Here is a 24,373-nt window from a genome sequence, read left to right on the forward strand (position 1 = left end):
CCTCTTAGGCTGAAGAGCCAGCTAAAATAGCTTGTAAGCCCCTCCCCCTCTGAAACAACCCATTTCAAACAGTGAGTAACATCCATTTTGAGAGTGCTCTCCATTCACACCATAGTACTCACTCATACCTGTGTTTAAGTGTTTGAATGTATATGAAATTAAATAATAGCAGTGAGTGAGTATGCACCCTCAGGAACTTATCTAGCAACCACTCAATGGAAGTTGTATGAATGTTGTTTTTTCTGTGCTATCTGTACCCCATGACAGACTCCTCTGTCACTGGGAAAATGTATTTTTCTATCAAAATAAACTTGTTCCATAGAAAAACATTCCACAAATGTAAACAGTGTCCCAAGCTATACAATCTCTAACAATATCAAACTATCACACAATAAAAACTTTCAAAAAAGGTGATTGTCCATTATCAATCATTGCAAGTGGATGATGGGGCTGAATTTGCGCAATGAAAGAGTCCCTCCAAGCCCTACCACTTCCTTTTGTCCATTTACCTGCCCCGGCTCTAAAACTGCGGAGCAGGAGCTCAGGGAACAGGGATTTGGATTTCCTTGTTAGGGCCCAAAGTCCTTTCCAGTGCTCCCTTTCACAATGTCACGCTTTATCCTGCTTCTGAGGTCCTCCAGGATCCTCTCCTCCAGCTCCCTTGCTCCCCACTCTGCGTTGTGCCGGATGAGAGTGTTCCTCGCGTTCCACAGGCCTTGTTTTGTGAGGGACAGCAGCAGCCACAGCAGGAACTGTGTCCTCTTGTCCAATCCGATTGGTGCCAGCCCCAGCAGGATGCACTAGTAACTGAGCACCGCTCCCGCTCCCAGGAGTTGCATAATTTTGTCCATTCTGCCCCACACCATTTTAATGAAGGGGCAGCTCCAGAACACGTGCTCCTTATTGAAACATGTGTCCCGGGGGCAATGTGGTTTCCTAGTGAGCGAGTGTCTATACAGGACCTCTCTGGTTGCCAGCCTCTTGTGTACTGCCATCCAGTTGAGGTCCTTCAGCTTGTTGTCCATTTCCTTCGGCTGCGTCCTTTCCCAGATCTGTCTGGGAACCCGCAGCTTTTTGTCAGTGACCAGTTGTCCCCTCACCTCCTTGTACAGGGCTCTGTGGTTGGTGCAGAGCTCTGGCTGTCTTGTGGTCTCGTACCGCTGGCTCCACTTGACAGTGTGGGTCGCCTCTCTGCTTTGGGTCCAGTGTTTGTCCACTTGTGGACCAGGTGCCTCATCGTGATGGAGAACCAAAGCCTGACAAAGTACTGGTTCTTGTGGTGGATGGGCTCCCGCAGCACCCAACAGAGGTTGCAGAATAGGATACCGTCGAGTTTCAGGGGACAATGTGGTACATCTCTACCCCCTTCCTCGACTGGCTGGCACATCCGGTTCCTCTGATGTACTCGTAGCTGCTTCCCCAGACGAACCTGAAGATCATCCCTTGCAGCGCTCATCTGAGTCTGGCCGGCAGTGGGTACACCACTACCAGGTAAACCAAAGCCGGCAGGATGTCTGCTTTCAACACCATCACTTTACCTGTGTAGGACAGCAACCGCGTTTTCCACAGACCCGGCTTCGCGATCACCCTGGCGATCCTCTTGGTCCAGTTGAGGGTCTCGTTGTCCTGGCTCTGGAATGAAACCCCCAAAATCTTGAGGGGCACCGTGCAGAGCTCGAGACCTGATGGCACCATCGTCCTGTCATTCCAGGGTCTGAAGAACTTCAGTTTGCTCTTTCAGTGGTTGAGCTAACACCCCGAGGCCCTGGAGTATTGCTCCATGACCTGTAGGGCTCTCTTCAAACCCTGTCTGAAATCAGGAACAGCGTTGTGTCGTCTGCATACTGGGAGATCTTCAGGGTTTACCCCACGCCTCCCAGTATCACCAGGCCATAGATGACAGGGTCCTGTCTCACCACCTCCACTAATGGCTCTGTGAAGAGAACATAGAGAAGGGGTGAAAGGGGACACCCTTGTCTACTCCGGACTCCCGGGGAATAAAATCCTCCAGGTTTCCGTTTACGGTGACCCTGCTGCCCACATCAGAGTACAGTATCTTTATCCAGCAGCTGAAACTCTCTCCGAAACTGAAGCATTCCAGCACTCTGAACAGATAACTGTGGTTTAATCTGTCGAAGGCTTTCTCCTGGTCCAGGCTCACCACCATCATGGGCACATTCCAGTCCTCAGCCCAGACGATGGCGTCTCTGGTGAGCTGGAACTTCCAGCCAACGGATTGCTCTTCCACCCCACACGTCTGGTCGGTGTTGATGATATGGAGCAGGGCGGTCCTCAGTCTGCCAGTCAGTAGCTTGGACAGGATCTTGACGTCCATCGTCCATCGTGATCGACCTCCAGTTCTTGAGGTCTGCAGCGTCCCCTCCCTTGAGGAGCAGGGAGATGATGCCTTCCTTCATGGTGTCTCCGAGTTTCTCCCGGCGGAAGATCTCCTGCGCATCCTCCACCAGATCTGCCACCAGGGTGTCGAAAGGGGGGAGAATTTACCCCCTTTCACATGGGGAATCGGAGGCCCTGAAAGAATACATCCAGGAGGCGCTTAAGGCGGGTTTCATACTCCCCTCTTCCTCTCCGGCTTGTGCCAGATTTTTTTTTGTAGGACAGAAGGACAGTGGCCTCCATCCATGCATTGATTATCTAGGCCTAAATGCAATCACGATCAAAAATCACTATCCCCTCCCACTCATTCCATCAGCCTTAAAATATGTGAGGGGGATGAATGGAAGACTGCTTTTCTTACCACTCACAGGCATTATGAATATCTTGTCATGCCCTTCGGTCTTGTAAATGCGCCTGCAGACTTTAAATCGTTTACAGACGATATATTTTGGGATCTCATTGAGAAATGCCTCCTTGTATATCTAGATGATATCTTAATTTTTCCCACAAACCTTCAGGAATGTATATCTCATGTAAGGGAGGTCCTGTCTCATCTGATTGATCACAAACTCTATGTTAAGAAGGAAAAATGCATATTTGATGTCACTGAGATCCTATTCCTAGGCTATATCTTGTGACCTCAAGGGGTCACGATGGACCAAAGTAAGATCTCTGCAATTACGAATTGGCCTACCCCAAAAAACTTTTACGACTTTTCCTGGGTTTTGCTAACTTTTATAGGAGATACATTAGGAATTTTAGTTCAGTAGTGGCTCCCATTACAGTTCTCAGTCGGAAGCCCTCAAACCGACGACACTTTCCGATGCTTAAAATGCCTTTTTACCTCTGCTCCTCTTCTGAAATACCCTGATCCCACCCTTCCTTTTGTTGTGGAGGTTGACGCTTCGGGCCACGGTGTTGGTGCCATTCTCTCTCAGCACCACGGTGACAAAGGCATCTTACGTCCTTGTGCTTTTTTTTCTAAGAAATCGACCTCAGCTGAAATGAACTACGATTGCAAACTCCTGGCCATTAAACTGGCACTTGAACAATAGAGACACTGGTTGGAGGGGGCACAACATTCTTTGTTCATTCTCACTGACCACAAGAACCTTTTTTTACCTTCAGCCGGCTAAACGTCTTTGTCTCAGCGAATCTAGGTGGTCTTTATTTTTCTCTAGGTTCAATTTCATAATTACCTACACCCTAAATACCAAAGACATAAATGTATTCGAACAGGTTGGGTGTTCAAATCCAGCTGTTACCATGACTTTTCTTTTAACAAACGTTTCTTTAAAAAAATAAAATAGCAATGTTATGGACAATTAATTGACTTTTTATATTTCTAAATATCACAACACGTTCGAATTTAACTCATTTTTAATAACAATGAATAGTTGTAAATTGTAAAAATGACATTTACATTGGCGTTATTCATTTTTCACTTGAGTGTATGGAGGATTGTCATCTGTCACTGAAAGCAGATCCCCCCTCTTAGGCTGTACAAACGATCTTTTAGATTTTTATGGAGGCTGTACAGTATGCGTTACAATATAAACATTTACTGTCAAACTTTAAATCAGCAATTGATTTAAAGACAATCTGTCAAAGCGCAATGAAACCTATTACTTGATTCTTATGGACGCCCGGTCCCGCCAGGGATTAAAAATAAAACATGGAATCGCGTATCTAAAGAAATAACAGTATAACTATGTTCATGCACAAACAGTAGCATGTTACATTATTAGTTTGGGTGTCTTCTCTTGCCAGAAAGCTCTAAATTGCATTTTGAGTGCGGTTTTTGACTTTTTTTAAATTACAACCCATAAATAAAGCTGATACTGTTTAGACTTTTAATTATTTTAAACTGTATTACAGCAGCACAATGCACAATGCAACGTAAATCGCTACCTTTGTCTTCTGCGTAATAATGTTCACCTCTCTGTCCAGCAAATTAACAATAGTAATAATAATGAACTTTATTGTACATAGCGCCTTTAAAGGTGGCTCCTCAAAGTGCTTTACAGAAAAAAAAAAATAACAACTATACTGTTAGGAATAAAAACATTTTATTAAAAACAGGTTTGTGTTTGCTATATTATGTATTTTTCAATACGCCAATGTAAATGTCGTATTTATAATTTACAACTATTCATTGTTATTAAAAAAATGACTTAAATTCGAACATGTTGTGATATTTAGAAATATAAAAAGTCAATTAATTGTCCATAACATTGCTATTTTATTTTTTTAAAGAAACGTTTGTTAAAAGAAAAGTCACAGTGCCAGCTGGATTTGAACACCCAACCTGTGGCTTACAAGTCAGTTTAGCAGTCAGGCACATAGACCACTGTGCCACCCACAAGGTCACATAAGGAGTGGTGAAACAGCCCTACACAAACAGTATCAACAGACATTGTATAGCGTGTACTATTGTGTTGCAGTTCATGAATATAATGATATCGTTATTAATTTCTTTAGATACGCGATTCCATATTATATTCCCTATTAATCAAATTCTAAAAGTATGCTTGTTGACTCCGGTATCGAGCGTACTCGCAGAAAAGCTTAAAACTCCCACTTTTTATACACATGGTATTTCACATGTTAGTTAAAGACTTCGATGCTTAAAATGTTTAGGGAGAAATGGAATACTGGTGTGTATTTTTTCTTTAAAGTACCGAGACCAGCCATATACAGTTTACATACTGTAATACTGTATGTTTATCTTCCAAAATTAATATAGTTTATGGTCTTCACACGCGTTATGCTCCTATTCTTTTTATGCTCAGCTACTAAGATTTCTCTTCAGTGGTAAAATTCCATATAAATATTCAATATTTAAACAGGCACAGTAAAGACATTAAATATACATATACATAATGTATACAGTACAGTTATGCATACAGTAATATGTTTATGTTCCTAAATCAGTATCTTTTATGAGCATGTGAAAGGCATGGTGAATTTGCATGATTGGAAACAAATGCGTGATTGGATCAACGAAATGCTGTGGTGTTACTTTTACAAAGACAGTCAATAAAAAAAAGAATGTGGACCAGGGCAATACTTTGAGTTTACAGCTTGTCCAAGGTCATTTATTATAAATACTATTAGTAATATCTTCGGTAAAGACTTTGATGGCGACAGCTCAAACATGAGAGGGTGAGCTTTATTAGCTCCACCTTGCAGAAATTCCGGATACTATTATTTTACCTGCATTATCATGCAGTATCATGCAGTTCTATGCGAGAATATATGGTATTAATACCGTAACTTGCGGTATACCGCGTCAAGCGCACCGCAAAATAATGTGGTATCGCCTGCTTGTTTTGAATGGCTGCATCTGTATGCTCCAATACAAAGAAACTAACCTAACATTAAACCTAAACACAGAACCACAGTTGTCACAATAAAGTTAAATAACATCAGTGTGAGTCAGTGGTAGAGGTAGAATTCGATAGTCTGTCAGGCTGTGAGAAGAAGCTGTCTCTGAATCTGGAGGTACATGCCTTTATACTCCTTCAGTATAACGCTTACCAGAGGGCAGTGGAGAGAAAAATGAGAAACCAGGATGACTGTAATCCTTAGCAATACTCCTGGCCTTCCTGAGACACTGAGATGTAAAAAGTCCTTAATAGAGGGGAGCTGTACTTCAATGATGGACTGGGTTGACCTGAGCACCCCCTGTGTCCCAAGTCGGTCAGACAACAAGCTGCTGCCAAAACATACTGTAATAACAATTATGGATACACTTTCAATAGCTCAACTATTGTCTGAGGAAGTAAAGGCACTGTTGTGCCTTCTTTGTAGCCCTAGTTACTGTACATGTTGGTACCAAGTTAAATAACTAGTAATGAAGATACCCAGGAACTGCTAACCATCTCTACAGCCACCCCATTGATGTGAATGAGGGTATGTTCCACACCCTGCTTTCTAAAATCAATATCCAGCTCTTTAGTTTTGCTGACATTGAGGGAGAGATTGTTGTCAAGAGACTTGGAACTGTGTCTGGCCACACAATTGTGGGAAACAAGAGAAACAGCATGGGACTAAGCACACAACCCTGAGGAATGCCTATACTGGCAGTCAGCATGGAAGAGAGCCTTCCATCAACCCTCACAGTCTGCGGTCTGCCTGTCAGGAAATCTAGAACCCTCCCGCAAAGAGAGGTGCTGAGACCCGATAATTAAGCTTGATGACTAGTCTGGATGGAGATATACTGTCAAAGATGGATCTGTAATCAATGAATATAATAATAGCATGTGTCTTTATCATCCAAATGCTCCAAGGCAGTGTGAAGTGCCAAGGAAATAATAAAAAAATTGCTTAAACCTATATAGCGCTTTTCTGGACACTCCACTCAAAGCGCTTTACAGGTAATGTGGACTCCCCTCCACCACCACAAGTGTACCACCTGGATGATAACTAAATGATAACTAAATAGCATTAATAACCTCAACCAAATGTTTCCAGTAGTTGCACATTGAGCACATCAAGTAGTCCTGTATATTGATTTAAATATATTTTGGCCCCTTGTTCTTTACAGTGTTTCAATTAATTGGTACAGTATTTTGGGGATGTCTTGCATGAATGGCTTACCTCAGGTCATACCACAGCATTTCAGTTGGATCAGATCTCTGACTTGGGCATTCCAAACTGCAACATTTCCTGAGTTTAAGACAGTATATGTAGATTTACTCCTGTGTTTAGGATCATCGTCCTGCTATATGACCAAACTTCTATTAAGCTTCAAATCACAAATGGATAGCCTGAAATTCTGCTGTAGAATTTGCTGATACAATTTGGAATTTATTATTTTTGTCACCTCCTTGAGATTGTATGGATGCTTTTTGTTGGACAACCACTCCTAGGGAGAGTAGCAGTGCTACTGAATTTCTTCTATTTGTACACTATCCGCATGACTGTGAATTGATGGAGGCCAATGTCTTTAGAAATGCTTCTAACCCTTTTCAGCCTTATGAGCATCAACAACTCTTCTTCTCTTCTTTCTGGTCCTCTGAAACCTCTTTTGATTGGGGCATGTTTCACTTAGACATATCTTTGTTATGAAGAGCAGATTCTGTTGTTACCCAAACATTATGGAATTTTTTATAGGGCAGGAGACCTCAAACGCACACCTGAATGTCATTTCTTTGATAGGAACTCCAGACAATTATCCCCTTTAATAGAGATCATTATCCGAGAGGTTCGCATACTTTTTTGTAATATTACAGAAAATGTTTAAACAATGTGTTTAATATAGACAAGAAAAGGTATAATCGTTTGTGTGTTATTTATTTGATCAGATTGTGTTTATCTATTATTATGACTTAATGAAAATTAGCACACTTTACAAAAAATTAATGTAGGAATACCGATAGCTCCAAGGGGTTCACAAACTTTTTCTCACAGCTATGGGTTCCCGTTTCTTCTCCACAATGAATGTGCCATATATTGTTCTTCTGTACAAACATGAAGAAAGTTGAAAATATAATTAAACTTGGGATTTTTTTTTTAATTTACTGATATCTGTCTCTATATTTCAGTACAGTTTTGGCAGAAAGACAATATGGGAGTTGGAGTATCTTCAATTTCATCTGCATCTTTAGATAATGCTGGTGGAGATGTCATAATTAACCTAAGATCTGCAAGATCAAGCTCCAAACTCCATGTGGCAAATGCAACTGGGAAGCCACTACGTATATTTTGTGGAGTGGAGAAGAAGGAACTTGAAGAAATAGTGCTACACGACGGTGGAGAGTCCAACAGCAAGAAAGTTTTTAAGTCTGATCTCAAGGACCAATTCGTTCAACTTGACATCAACACACTCTTACCGTTTCCTGAGAAAGGTGTCAACTATGCCTGTGTGTTCATGGAAGATGAGCATGACAGAAATACTTGCCTGGAAACCGTGGTGCTCAACTACAGTGTCACTCCTGGAAAATCTTTCATTATAGCAGCCGACCACAGCATCAAGATCCACAAGTTAGGAGCAGGCCCCTGGGTGGATGAAGAAGGGCATGACCACTCTACAAAGTAGATTTACAGCAACACCTGGTTCTTTTCGAAACCAAATAGATCAAAATGGAGAATCAATCTTTCAACAAATATAATTGATAGTATTCTTTGCTCAACTAGCATATTTGTCTGCAAAATTATAGATTCTTTGTAAACATTATATAGACATCCTCACTTAAACATTGAGTGTATGCTGCGGAATCTTCATTGTTTTTTATTTAGATTTACTTTTAGTACTACTAATAATACAATGTACAGTACACATCTTTTTCCTTCACATTTCCAAATCTATGTTGCTTAATGCTGTCAATTAATAAAAAAAAGTGAGATTTGAAATACATTTGCGCTGTGTTTCTATTGATACACATTATTAACATACAGTTTTCACAGCCAGCCACAGTGTCCCCAGATGTATTCAAAACCATTGATGAAAGAAGTTAAGAAGAAAAAACATTAGTAGAAATGAAACAAGTTTGCAGATTCAGTAGTTCAACATGTTTAAAGAATTCTAAAATGTTATACTGTAATCATAATAACGTTGCACAGAACAATGCAGTATTCGCCATGAATAGTTCATTGAATTCCTGAGTACACAAGAGTCACACTTTTTCATACCCCTGTAGTTAGAATGTTTTTAGTCCTGCACTGGGTCCTCTTGTCCTGGGCGTTGAGGTTCTGGTTGTTCTGAGGATGAATTTTGACTCCCTTAATGAAGAATTGGTCTTTTGAACCTGTTGTGAACTGCTTTCCTGCAGCTCAGAATCATTCATTTGTAAAGTATGTGTCTCTGAAATATATTTGAATCGCTTTGCATTATTAGACATTCTTTTCAATTTACAAAGTGTGTCCCCAGTCAGCATTTTTTATGATTTCCTTATCAATGTTCCTATACGTGACCTCTTCGTTTCTAAAATCTGACTAGCTTGCTAACTATACCTAAAATGGTGTGTTTGACACAACTGACTCAAATCAGAGGTGATGACCCTTAAATCTTTTTTTTACTGTATCCTGTTCTTTATTCAGGTTTTGACCCATGCTCCTACATTACTTTAGATAAACCTTTTAATAAATACCTTATTAAAGGGGTTATAGAAGCCTAATTGCATCACTCATTACTCTTTAACTCATGTTCTAACTGCTTTATCTAAAACAGGATTGCAGGGGACCTGGAGCCTATTCCAGCAAGCAACAGAATCAAGGAAGAATACACCCTGGACAAGATGCCAGTACTTCGCAGGACACACAGACATTCACAAACACGCACACAATCATACCGGTTACAATTTTCCCAGAAATCAATTAACCTATCAGTGTGTTGTTGGAGGAATGCAGAGCAACCAGAGGAAACCTATGTGAACACAGGGAAAATGCACAAGCTCCATGCAGACTGTATCCCAGGAATTGAACCCTGAGCAGCAGTAGTTACAAGACAGCATACTTACCACTGTACCTCCATACTGCCCATCACATATTATGCTTTAGTTTAATTGAGATGCCTTGCTTCTTTAAGTAAAAATTGTAAAATGTAGCTACCCAGACAGACCTAAAACAGAATGTTTTAGAGCTGCCTTCAGAGAAACTAAAACCAACATAAAGATAACTTATGTACATGTGAGCACGGAACACTTAAAACCCTTGATGAACTCTTCAGGGTAATGAAAATCAATATGATCTCTGCAGCCAATATTTGGCAGTGACTATGTGTGCAGTGAAAAGGTGTACTTGAATCACTGGAGTGAGTTACACACACCACACACACCTTTACATCTCCTAGTAAAGCTACTTTAATATTTTCACAAAGGCTTTCACACTGGACTTTACTTTTGGCACAATGTGATTTAGACATTGTTTGTAAGGAGAATGCATTGTTGTCCCAGATGTTCCAGCATTGCAGTAATCAATTCTAGAGAAGACAAGCCAGTTCCAAATATCACCCCCAAGCTTTCAAGTACAGTGCCAATTGATGGGAGGTGCCAAGAAGCATACCTTTTTGTCTTTTCAGTATAAGTGAAGGAAATATTGAGTTTTTATGTCAGAGATCCTATTAGAGAGTGCTGAGATAACCACTTCAGTGACAGGTTTACTATGAACACATATGTGTTACGGACAGGGTTTGTAGTTCGTGTTGGGTTTTGTAGTAGACCCTATGTGATGCGGTAAGAGGTGGAGGAAAGAGGAGGCGTGGTATGGGAAAACACTCAGGGATTTAATGGTGCACAATAACAGTGACAGTACGTGAGACTGTGAGCGGGGGAGACAAAGAGTGTCTTCCAAATCCGAGCAGGTCTGAAGGAGGGTCAGGGCACAGTCCAAAAGTGTCAATAAACAATAGATTCATCCTGAGAAATGACAAGGTTAAAATCCCCGGGAATGGGGAAAACATTCAACCAACATGGAGATCCTAGGATAACGGGGTGAGGTCCTCCAGGCTCAGAACACGGGAGGTGTCGGGGATGAGGCCTATGCCCTCAGGAGGGCTACAATATGCAGGGTGCTAGGCGGGCCTCACGACATCCGTACCCTAATGTTGAGCCCTGAGGACTGGAGGCACTGGGCTTTAAATAGCAGTAGACATAACAGGCCACACCTGGGGAACATAGAAACAATCACGGAGCTAATGAGAGGAGTAGTAGTGGAGCGCCCTCTAGGGGAGGAATGTCGGCCGTGACAATATGTGAGTATAATCGGCACAGAAATTATCACTGAGACCATGTGATCTTAATAGCTAACTAAAAGTTAACATGTAAGTGTTGAATAGTTGTGGAGTCAGTAATGAGAACTGAGGAACACGATATTTATAAGAACCCAACTTCACACGTGCGTTTTGAAACACAATGAATAAGATCAATTTTTCAGGCTGCACTTTCAGGTGAAAAGACAAATTGTAGAGAGGAGGTTTCAGTAAATTTACTGTATAACTGAGGACAGAAGATCTGAACACCAGTAAAAGGAGCTGGAATTTAGGTATTTGGTATCTGTTAAAGACTTCGATGCTTAAAATGTTTAGGGAGAAATGGAATACTGGTGTGTATTTTTTCTTTAAAGTACTGTAATACTGTATGTTTATGTAACAAAATTAATATCGTTTATGGCCTTTTTATGCTCAGCTACTAAGATTTCCCTTCAGTGGTAAAATTCCATATAAATATTCAATACTAAAATGGTCACAGTAAAGACATTTAAATCATACTACGACCGACGAGTGCCATGAGTGCCCCTGTCGGTCAACCAATCACGTACCGCAGTATGACGCGCGATGACGCGCGATGACGTTGCCAATTACCCCCGATACGTGTCTGCGCACTTTGAATGGCTGCATCTGTACATGCAAATAAGCACTTCACTTGTGTGTATGACAAATAATCTGAACTAAAGGGAGTTTCCATGAGTTATATGGAACATGTTCAATTTCACTGATAACACTGTTCTCACAGGGCTTATCACAAACAATGATGAGTTTGTATGAAGGAATGAAGTAGTTGAATTAGTTGAAAAAAACCTAGAACTAAATTTCAGTAAAATCAAAAACTGGTGATGGACTTTAGGCGAGGCTAAGGAGCACTCTCACCACTAAATCAGTAAATCAGTGGTCAGACTGTAGAGGTGGTGGAGAATTTGAAGTTCCTTGACATCACCAACTCCCACACTCTAAATGGGAGGTCAACACGTCCATCAAGGTGAAGAAAGCTCAACAGAGGCTGTTCTTCCTGAGACAGTTAATGATTTTTGGAGTGTGGGGGATGGAAACACTTCAGCCCAAGAGAAGAAGCAGCTAGAGACTGTAGTGTATTTAAGATCCAAAACTGTAGGAGACCACCTTCCCTCTGTGGACTTACTCTACCTCTCTAGACTGAAACACAAAGCTGTTAAGATCCTCTTTGACTCTTCCCACCCTCACCAGCCTCTGTTTACTTCTCTCCCCTCTGGTAGGTGGCTCAGGTCTATTAAGACAAGGAGCACTAGGTTCTGTAACAGCACCTACCCAGAGATTTTGAGGTGCATAAACTGTGAGCTTTAACTTTTTTAAGTGTTCGCACGGCTCATTGTTATTCTAGCAGGCCCCACTTTTACTTATTTTAGTACTGGTGTGTGTTTAAGATGGTGTGTGAATGATTTGGGTAGGTGCATTCTACTATCATTTTTTTGGCATGTTGTTTATTTGTATTGTATGTCTTTAAAGGTATGAGGTGACCAAACCAAATTCTATGCAGCTGGTTGTTATGGCAAAAAAGCAAAGAAATCAACTGTTTTAGATTGGTCGAATGGCCAACTCTCATTTGTTACCTTTCTTAGGGGATTATGACCTACTTTTTGTATCTGTAATTTTGTTTTTAGAAAACAAAAAAAATTGAAAATGATAGAAAATATAAATAACCATGTCATGAATAGTGAAAATGAGACATTTAAGGTTTACGACGATGAGAACACTTTTTCTTCACATCTACACACATAACAGAATATCAAATTTAGTGACAACACAAAAGATACAGAATGCAAGCATGCATTGTCAACATTGTCTGTACTATATGCTGGATATAGACTTTGGATACAGATAGACTTTTATTTGGAACATGAGCATTGAATCTCTGAAAACTGATGAAGAAATAATCCTTTCTGATGACTACTCTTGTCCTTTTTGTTGCTACAATCTCATGTTTTTCCTCAGTCAGTTGTTAGAGGATTATACAGTTGAGACACTTGTCTGAACACATTGAGTCTTCATTAAGAATCCTCTGCCTTATTCCATATTAAAACAAAATACATTGCACAGGTAATTCATAAGTTTCACAAATGCTGAATGCACAAATGCATATATTTCACAAAACAAATGAAGTCAGTATTAATAATGCTGACAATTATCCTGAAACACAGAACACATTAGGGTATTGGTACCTGTGCTGGATGGAAGGTTGTTCAGGAGCAGGAGTCTGACACCTGGAAAATCAAGATACTGTGGGATTGCTGTTTGCTGTTCTTTGAAGCGTGAGATGTCTTCTGCTTAGAGTCACTCAATGTTTCCTTTTGCTAAAATGTTCCAAAACAGTTCATTTATGTTTCAGACAAGAAAGGTTCGGCCTCTGTCCAAACTGATTGGTTTTTTGAATGAATGCACATGATCTAAACTTCCTACTCACTGCTGTAGATGTTTGTCACCTAAGGAGGTGTGATTTAATTCTTTAGAAATTATGCAAAAAAAGCAATTTGACAGAGTTTCATAATATTTGTGTGTTCTATGCAATGCCTTATAAAGTTTTTTTTTAGTGAGCTACTCTATTTTTATTAATATAGACAACAGAGCCAAAAAAAAATATTCATAATTGGACAAAACTGTATAATGGACATGTATATCTATGAGTCTGATAATCAAATTATGTTGTATAATAACATTGTACATAAATATTTTAAACCACTTTTTTGTCTTAGATCCTTCTTTAATTGTTATGTTTCCAATCACTGCCTCCAGGTTTGATGACTCACATTTGAAAACACCCATTTTAGGAATAGCTTGAGAGTCTGCATTTGTGTGACTTTATGCAATTGAATGCATTTTTATTAAAATTAATACACAACTGTTTGCTACTTTACAAAATTACTCATATTTTAAAGCATCTTACTGTAAATTGTCTGTAGCTAGGCAACTTCTATGTGATATTATTTTCATTTTGTAAGCTAATGCATGTTTACAAATACTTAGAATTAGATGATGTTGCCAGATAGTCTGTGATGTAGCCAGTCACAGTCTTTAGTTAATTGTTTTCCACTTCCTAGTCCAATACCATGAGCAGGAGGAAACCAATACCAACAAATCCTAAATGTTTTTGTTGTTGGATCTGCTGTTTGTCTTTTGACTGAGCGATATTTGATTTTTTTATTTATTTGATGGTTTGATATTTCATCTAATTTTTAATCTCCTCCTTCATTGAATTTTTGTTTAACCTTATCATAAGAAACCTCTCTAGGACAGGCAGTTGTGAAATAAAACACTAAAAATAGTAAATCACTTATTCTTTCTATTTTTTATTATTTATTTTATATTTTTGAAAGGATGAAAAAACCATTCCATAAACATTCATGGAGATTTTTAAAATTTGTTTCGTCACTCTCAAATGTTTATCTAAGGTAGAAGATCATTTAGATTACACCTACTGTAGAAAGAGAAATTTACATTTAGCGTGCCAAAACTGGAGATATTCTCAAATGCATCTGTTGTTTTTTTTTCCTGTTTTTGTTCTGGATATTTCTTTCTAATGTGTGTGGTGAGAAAGACATATAAAACAATCAGAAGGTTCAGACAGGATGGCCAAGGGATTCCCTTGAATTCAAGAACCTAACCAGGCCTGTACTGTGTATATTTTCCTAAAGAATTCAACATGTTCTTACAAATGGGGGGTTACGCAAATAGCGAAGATCAGGAATACACAAGTGGTTTAGTCAATAAGTAAAATAAATATTCATAACCCCCAACTTGTAAGTGATTTCCCCAGAATATACCCGAGCGGTAGATATGATTAAAGGCACGTGAATTCTTTATTCTCTGACACAGCTTTGGTGAAACTAGTAATAATCCAGGCACACTTGGTTAAACAAATGTTCATTAATAATGACAAGATAAACACTATGCTACAGACAACAAAACAAACACAAAAGTCACTCTATGTTTGCAGTATTTACAGACAAGGTGTTTCAGAGGCATAACACCCTAATCACGCAGAAAACCCCAGACTGCTTCTAAGTATTGACCTCTTGAATTATGCCCACAGAGGCCACAATAAGAGATAAACAGCCTTCTTAATAAATGCAATATACAACCTACATTTAAATCTCTCTCTGCAAACAGGGATGCCACATAATAAATGAGAGCCTACCACTATGTGCAGCATCCACCCGGCTTTAAGCAGCAATAGTCCAGTTTTCTGCAGGAGCACAAAGGGACAGGTTTTACTGCTTCCTCAAGCACTTGTACAAGGCCCACATTTTTTTCCAGTGCTCCTTTGCCAAGGAGAAGCTGCACCTAGCTATGTCATGGTTTATTCTTCCTCTGGGGTTCACAAGGATCCTCTCCCCCAGCTCCCTCACCCTCCACTCTGGATTAGATTGTTCCTCACATTCCACAGTCCTTGTTTTGTGAAGGACACATGCAGCCCTGGCAGGTCACAGATGGCACCTTTATTTTACAGTACAGTGTCCCCATTGCTATACTGGGGTATTAGGACCCACACAGACCGCAAGGTGATCACTACTACTACCACCCCCTACTGGCACCACTTGCTGCAGCAACCTTATGCAGGTACTGAGTTTCATGGTGATATAGCTGCTGGCTATAAAAACTTTCTAGTTTAGGAAGGACCTCTACTGTATGTTATACTACTTTGTCAGTAGAATGATAAATGCCAGTTTACAAAGCCGAACAGTTTCTAAAGAAGTGCAGTTACAGGCTGTTTTTTTTTTGTAATCACTGAAGGATTTTTATATACTCAATTATGTTGGCCTACGAAAAAAAAAATGCTTGTGATAAACAAGTTTTTGTAAACTTTGACAAAATAGGATGTGGAAACTGCTCACTGTTACGAGTTGCTTAATGACCAGCATATTTGTTTAGATTTACTCTAGCCGCAGGATGAAGACATATATCAAATAAGCTAAAATGAGGAAGTAGCTACAGACCTTTGCTTTTGTGCCACTTGGTTGTTACACACTACAAAAAAGAGCCTTGTCAGAGGTTCAGCCGAGCTATTGCACCACTGCATTGTGTCTTTAATTAAGTGCAGAAATAAAGACCTATGATTGTTTCACCTCTGTATAATAATAACTTTATTTATACAGCACTTTTCCAGCTCTACAGCACAAAGTGTTTTACACAAGAATACAACAAAAAAAGAAAGGGTAAAAGAAAAAAATAATTTAAAGTATTAAACATTAAAGAATTAAGAACTCTTAAAATAAAACAAACTATTAGATAAATACCTCAATGAAACATTAAAAATGTATTATTTTTAAACGCAAGTCTTTAAAATGGAACAAGTAAAGGTTTATTCCATGATGAAAAGAGAAGAAAAGAAAAACAATGTTTTGGCTCTGGAGCCTTTTTTGGTCCTCAACCTAAGAAGGCTCCACAGCTGAAACGTTATGTTTCTTTTCTTGTTTTGTCAGCATGGAATAAACCTTTACTTGCTGACACAGCTACAGTACCTACTTAAACTGCTCAAGTCTATAAAATGTTTTTAAACAAGATTTAAAAGAATACACCAGATTAGCTGACCTGATATTTGAGAGAAGACTCTTCCCGAGTCCTGAGACTCCATTAGAGAAAGCACAATCACACTTTGTCTTTACCTCTCCTCCCCTGGTGGACTGGTATCACACACTCCCTCCCCAAGATGGAAGCCAACGTCAATGTCCTCCTGGAATGGATGTATGCTTTAATATCTGGAATTATCTTGGAAAGTATACACAGTACAAGTCTGGTTAGGGTCTTGAATTAAAAATTATCCCTTGGACATCCTGTCTAAACCTTCAGATTTATATGTCTTACTCATTACACACATTAGAAACAAATATTCAGAACAGAAACAGAAAACAAACAGCAGATGCATTTTATTGTCTTTCTTCAAAAGACAATTTCTCAAGTTATGATATACATTTCTTTTTTCTAGGTCTTCTGTAATACATCTTCTACCTTGGATAAAGATTTGAGAGTGACCAAACAGATATAAACAAATCTGCACAAACTTTTATGGAATGGTTTTCTCAACCTTCCAAAAATGTAAAATATGACGCTTTCATCTTAGGTGTTTTCATTCCTCGTGAAATCTTGCTGGTAACCAGTGTAGCAAGGCCAGGACTGGAGTGATGTGGGATGTTCTTTTGCTCCTTGACAGTAACCTGGCTGCTGTGTTTTGCACAACCTGGAGTCAACCCAGAACTTGATTGCTGAAGTAAGAGTCTTTAAAAGATAGTTGGGATCTCATTTTAGCAATATTCCTTACCCTGATGTAGCAGACCTGAGCTAGTGTTTGTTTTTCATATGAATTAAAGTTAAGATGGGAATCCATAATCACACCAAGATTCCTCAAAACTGGCCTATTATCAGGGATAGAAGCACTTAGCATGGACTTAACATGATCTGAGATGTGCTTTCGCCCTTTGATTGCGACCTCTGTTTTATAGTAATTGAGAAGGAGAAAATTTTGGGACATCTACCTTTGTAGGACTGCCTATCTGCTAAAATCATTCAGATCGAAAGAAAGATATTACTGAGTATCATCAGTATAATATTGTAAGGAAATATTAGGTTTAAGAATAATGTGGCCCAGAGGAAACATAAGGAAACACACAACTGCCAATAGAAAGTAAGGACCTCATTTCAGACAAATAACATAAAAATTATTTCAAAGCTTTACCAGAAATGCCTACTCATCCTTCGAGGCTCTTAATTAGAATGACATGATTAACTGTCAAAAGCAACAACAAGATCTAACAGAACAATTTACAATTATCTGCATTTACCAATACATCATTTGCAACCTTAAGCAGGGCAGTTTCAGTGCTGTGAAAAGCCAGAAAACCAGACTGACAGCATTCAAACAAGCCATTACAGAGTAGCACAGCCAAACTTTTGATACCCACCACCTTTCCAGAATCAGAAATAAAAGTGAGCGTTAAAATAGGTCTATAATTACTAAACTAAGCCATATCTAAATTTGGTTTCTTCAAGAGAAACTGCACAATAGTGCATTTAAAATACATTTTAAATACAGCCACAGTGTGAAACAGCCCCAAAAGAATTAATTACAGAGACAGTTTGCGCAGGCACAACATCACAAGAAACAGCTGTGGTGAACTTATGTCATAGAGACTTTTTGATCAACAAAAATGAAAAAAAATTGACATATTCAGCCACAAAGACAACAGAACATACACTTGGGGTAGAATTTAAAATACTCTTAATATTGCCCAAAGGAAATATAGGATTATGTTGATTAGCAGAAAACAATTCAGTACATTTCTTACTTCTTGCAGTTTTGACCTCTTCATTGAAGGTTTTTAAAAATTTCTTCTAGATTAAGCAGTGAACTGCTAATCTAGTGGCCTTCCATTTTTGCTCACACTGTCTGCATTACCCTTTCATATTGCATAAATTGTCAAGGGCATTTTTAGCAGAGTAATTTTTACTAAAAATTCTAATAGGAGCTACCTAATTAGAGTTAACAAGGATGAGCTGTTAGAACTGTTAACTAATTCTACAAAGTCATAAGACTGTGAAATTTCTGCAACACGTTTTCAAAGCAAAAAGCCAGCAGAAAGTAGGCAGTGATGTGTGCGTTAATGACACAAGACTGATAAGAGTTAGTCCTCTTATTATCTACTGAAGGGGAACTGTATGCAAAACAATACACTAACACGGTCTGAGATACCAATATCATTCGATTACAGACTATGTAGCTGCAGCCCCAGGATAGTAAACCAGGTCCAGAGTAACACCATTCACATGCATCAACCCGAAACATGTTGTAATAATTAAAGGACCCAGTGAGATTTAAAAACTCAATAGTAAGGGGATCTGATTGATTATCAAAGTGAATATTAAAATCATCAGAACAACTGATTCTATCACACTTTATTACAAGTGAGGAAATTAGATCTGAGAGCTCCAAGAAAAACTATTTCTTATTAATTATATAATTATATTTTGGAGGGTAAAAGTAAAGGCTTCAAATGAGAAAAAAATCCCAATTTGAATTGGACCGCAGTTAAAATGTAAGAACTAATCCCCCAAAAGGAAACATTTTCTCTCAGTTTACTCAGAAAATTATAGTGTGGGGGGAAGCCTTAAATGATGGCCATTCTCATCCTTCTTTAACCAAGATTTAGTTTAAAATAAGTAATAAATAATCAACAATAAAGGTGTTTGAACAGTGACAGTGGATGACGATCTACAGTTAATAGCAATCAGATTACTCAGAATTGCACCAGTGCGTGTTGTTCTTGTGCTTTCTAAGAACTGACACAACAGCAACTCTGTTTTGAGCAAGGGAAAGTGAGAGTGAGGGAACTTGTTGAGAAACTAGCCAAACATACAGTATTGCACTTTTCTTCAAAATTCTTAGACTGCCTTTTTGAGCCCTACTGAGAACAATTTCTGTCTTTCCCAGAAAGTATCCCAGTTATTCACAAAAAGGTATAAAGAAAAGCCTGCTAAATGTCTCACATCCATGATTAAAAACTGGAATAGGACCAGACAACATAAACTTCTGTCCAAACTGCTTCAGTCTGACACACAAATACTGCTTTGCTGTTTCCAGTTCCCGCAATATAGTGTCTTGTGTGCCGCAATGAATATTGACTGTTGATACGCTATGTTCTGTGAGCATGGAGTCCAAATGTGCTTCAAAATCTTTAACACTTTAACACTGGCACCAGGAAAACATTACTCTGAACATGATTTCATGTGTGATACAGTCGCCAACAATTAAAATCCTGGGGACGAGATGAGATAGAGCCAAAATTATCTGTGAAGATGGCGAACCTGTTTGAAATTTGTACTTCCGAGGAGACTGGAAGCGAGCATTGCTGAGCTGAATCCACAACAGTGGATTAGTAATCCAGGTGTCGGCGAAGGGTGTGCATGTGGTACAGCATGGCAACAAACACTCTGACTGAGCAAGGGACACTTTTTAATGGCAGATCAAGGTCTTCTTCTGACTGTTTGATATCCTGCAATTTTTATATCCTTTCCTCTAGCATAGAGATTTTGTGGAGGAGCTCCTTAATAAGAGTGCATTTCTCATACTAAAACTTATGTCTGAACTCACCTGCCTTGGCGAAAAGAAACAAACTGCAGTATACACATGAGATAATATTCTCCTTATTCATACTGGAACCTTGCTTGTAGGAAATAAACAAATGAGGTTTTTGAATGCAGGTTTGCCATTTCTTTCGCAGTCTCCTGAAGAGGGTTAACTTCACCTGTCTACCTTCATCACTTCTGGATGCAGAAAGTATGACTGTAACATGTGAAGAATGAGTCTCTATTACAAAATTCTATTTTCAACGTTTAACAATTAGTTCTTAGACACATGTTTTGAAAATGCATCGGCATTGTGTACCAAAATAATTTGAGTTAATAAAATTTTATTTCCTAAACAAAGTCATGTCATGTCATTTGCCAAAACGCTTTGTACCATACGGTACAAGTTGGCTGTTTGACCCATCTAAAATAGTTGATGTCTTTGCTTTCTTGCCATAAAAACCAGCTGCATGGAATTTAGTTTGGTCAGCTCATACAGTACCTTTAAAGACATACAATACAAATAAACAACATGTCAACAAAGACGATAGTAGACCACAGCATCAAAATCCACAAGTTAGGAGCAGGCCCTTGGGTGGATGAAGAAGGGCATGACCACACTACAAAGTAGATTTACAGCAACACCTGGTGATTTTTAATACCAAATAGATAAAAATGGAGAATCTATTCTTTCAAGAAATACAGTAAAATTGATATAATTCCTTGCTTAATTAGCATTTTTGGCACCTTTCTGCACCATTATAGATTCTTTGTAAACATTATCAAAGATATCCTTACTCAAACATTGGGTATTTCCTGAGGGATCCTCATTGTTTGTACTACTAATAAGTAGTTCAGGTGATTTGCTGCGTCAGCATGCATAGGCTGCAAAGGAACAAGTAATAGGTTTATTCCATGCTGAAAAGAGAAGAAAGAAAACACAACGTTTTGGCCCTGGAGCCTTCTTCAGGTGTGAGAAAGACAGGGCAGTAAGCAAAGGAAATGTAGCATAGAAGAACAAAAGCTGGGAGAGAGGAGGAGCGAGAGGCGGGAGCAGGGTACAGAAAGAGGCCAATCAAGAGGTGTGAAGTCAGAATAGGTGTAGAGAGGAGAAATGAAACCTACAATGAATAGAGAGAATTTAGAAGAAAAGTAGTCTGTTGTTGAGAGAATGGGGAAGGTGTGATCCTAGCTGCAGGAAAACTTTTGTTTCTGTAGTTTTTCTGATGTATGAGTTAGGAAATCCATCGCTGAGAACACTGATGGAGAGATTAGTGTGATCATCGCCGTCAGAGGTGAAATGAGAAATGATGGGCTTAGAGAAATCTTTAATCTTCACAGCCCTAATGTGTTCTCTGAAGCAGTCTCTGAGTCTCCTTCCTGTTTCTCCAATGTAGATGGCTGGGCATTTACTGAAAGAGATACAGTAAATAAGGTTGCTGGAGGTACAAGATGCCATCTGAGTGATCTGGAATTGTCCTGAGGGGCTTTGAATGAGTGTGGTGTTAGATATGTTCTTGCAGGTGATACAGTGAGCTCTGTTGCAAGGGAAAGTGCCTGGTGTGGATGGTTGCTGAGGGCGGCCAAGGGAGCTGAGAACAAGAAGGTTATGCAGATTAGGTGGTCAGCGAAAAGAGATGATGGGGCAGTCAGAAAAGAGGGCCCTAATGGAGGGATCATCCTGTAGGATGGAAAAGTTGTCATTAATAGTCCTGGGGATAGGAAGTGTGTTGGGGAAGTAGGGAAGCACCAAAGGAATGCGGTTGTCACGGTGGGAGTTCCTGATTGAGTTGATGGTCTGAGGGGTGTTTTTGGCTCCGGCAAGGGCCCTGTCAATAATACTGCTGGGGTATCCTCTGTTGATTAAAAAAGAGTACATTGTGAGGGCTTGGTTCTGGAAATCGATGTCGTCGCTGCAAAATCGTCGTAGCCAAAGGAACTGTAAAAAAGGGAGAGAGTTTTTAGTGTGTTCAGGGTGAAATGAGCTATACAGGAGATAGCTGTGTGAATCCGTGGGTTTGTAATAGACCGAAGTAGAGAGTCGGGGGTAGTTAATGGAGAAGGTGATGTCTAGAAACGGAAGAGTAGTGGAAGATATGTTAACTGTATATTTGACGGAAGGGTGGAAGTTAGTGAAGTGATGCAGAAAGTACTTAAGCTGGTCATTAGAGCATGTGGCGGCACCGGCACAATCATCAATGTATCGCTTGTAGAGGTCAGGGACATAGCCAGTGTAGGAAGCGAAGAAGCGTTCTTCCACCCAGCCGACAAAAATATTAGCATAGCTGGGTCCCATTCTGGTGCCCATGGGAACTCCACTAACCTGTTGGTAAAAAGGTTATTGAATGAGAAAGCATTTAGTGTGAGAACCAATTCTGCAAGGCATACCAGGGTGTGGGTGGATGGTTCAAGCACTGTGCGTTTGTCCAGCGTGTGCTTGAGTGCTATAAGGCCGTCATTATGGGGAATGATAGTGTAAAGAGATGTGATGTCCATGGTAAAAATGTAGCATTCGGGGCCCTGAAATTGGAAAGCATTAAAAAGTTGAAGCGCGTGGTTGGTGTCCTTGATGTATGAGGGAAGACGTTCAACCAGCGGTCTCATAAGGCTGTCGAGAAAGGCCGAGATATAAGTAGTCGGACAGTTGCATGCGGATACGATGGGGGTGTCCAGGGGTGTCCAGTTTGTGGATTTTGGGGAGGAGGTAAAATTGAGATACCTGCGGATGTTCAATGATGTGCCGATTCGCCTCCTGGGGGAGCTCCTTACTGCTGATAAGAAGGGAGATGGTGGATACCACTTCATTTTAGTAGTCAGTGGTTGGGTCCTGCTGGAGAGGGAGGTAGGCAAATGTGTCAGTTAGTTGTCTAGAGGCTTCAAAGATATATAGGTCCTTACGCCATACCACAACAGCGCCTCCTTTGTCCGCTGGTTTGATGTACTACTAATTGTACTACTAATAATACAATGTACTGTACACATCTTTTTCCTTCAAATTTCCAAGTCAATGTTGCTTAAAGCTGTCAATTAATAAAAACTGTGTTTTGATTGATATGCATTATTAACATACAGTTTACACAGCCAGCCACAGTGTCCCCAGATTTATTCAACCCCAATGATGAAAAACGCTCAAAAAACATCAACAAAAATGAAACAGGCTTGGACTGTGTTTTGCACCAGCATTATGTCAAATACCCCAGAAGTAGGTAGAAGGTCGATGTGGAACGGGTCTATAGGCACCCAGCTGGTTAGGGATGAGAAAATAATTCTATTCTCCTTTTTAGAGAGAAAGATGTCTGTGCCTGAGCTCAAGTGCTACTGGTGTGGTTCTGAGGTGAACGCTGAGGCAGCCATGTGAGTATCTGGTATAGCAGTACTGATAAGCAGAGTAGGTGCAGTCAAGGAAATTATTAGTGCATGTCCATGCAGCTGTCAGAAAAAAAAACAAGCATGCTGCATTCCTTGTCTAAGGAGCCCTCTAGAGGTGACTAGCAGAGATAAACCTCCACTATGTCACAAGTTTAAACAATTCTAATAGGTTACTGCATTTCTGTACTTGGCCTCTACTTTAAAAAAAATCTGACTATCTTGCTAACTATACCTAAAATGGATCCATGAGTTTGACCACAGCTCACATCAGTCAAATCAGAGGTGATGACACTTAATTTTTTTTTTACCGTATCCTGTTCTTTATTCAGTTTTTGATCCATGCTCCTACATTACCTGAGATAAACCTTCTAAGAAATACCTTATTTAAGGGTTTATGGAAGCCAACTTGGAATCACTTATTACCCTTTCACCCATTTGCTTTATCCAATATAGGATCGCAGGGGACCCGGAGCCTATCCCAGCAAGCAACAGAATCAAGGAAGAATACACCCTGGACAGGACGCCAGTCTAGCACTGGGCACACACAGACAATCGTACCGGTGCCAATTTTCCTAAAACCATTTAATCCTTTCGGTATGTTGTTGGAGGAATCCAGAGCAACCAACGAGGTAAGTGATCACAGGGAAAACATACAAATTCCATGCAGACTGCATCCCAGGAACTGAACCCAGGACAGCAGTGGTTACAAGACAGCATCCTAACCACTGCACCTCCATTCTGCCCAACACTTATTATGCTTTACTTTAATTGAGATGCCTTGTTTCATTTTGTAAAAAT

The 24,373-nt window shown here is 39.7% G+C and overlaps 1 protein-coding gene and 1 pseudogene across 1 annotated transcript in view; both read right to left on the bottom strand.

Moving 5' to 3' along the window:
• LOC148815795 (immunoglobulin kappa light chain-like) overlaps positions 1-24,373 on the bottom strand; it is a 268,304-nt gene that overhangs the window by 232,830 nt on the left and 11,101 nt on the right. The gene's annotated exons all lie outside the window — the stretch shown is intronic.
• LOC148815798 (uncharacterized) lies at positions 21,348-22,702 on the bottom strand (annotated as a pseudogene).

The sequence above is a fragment of the Atractosteus spatula genome, chromosome 24 (assembly GCF_055471065.1).
Source record: "Atractosteus spatula isolate fAtrSpa1 chromosome 24, fAtrSpa1.hap1, whole genome shotgun sequence".
NCBI classification, from domain to species: Eukaryota; Metazoa; Chordata; class Actinopteri; order Semionotiformes; family Lepisosteidae; genus Atractosteus; species Atractosteus spatula.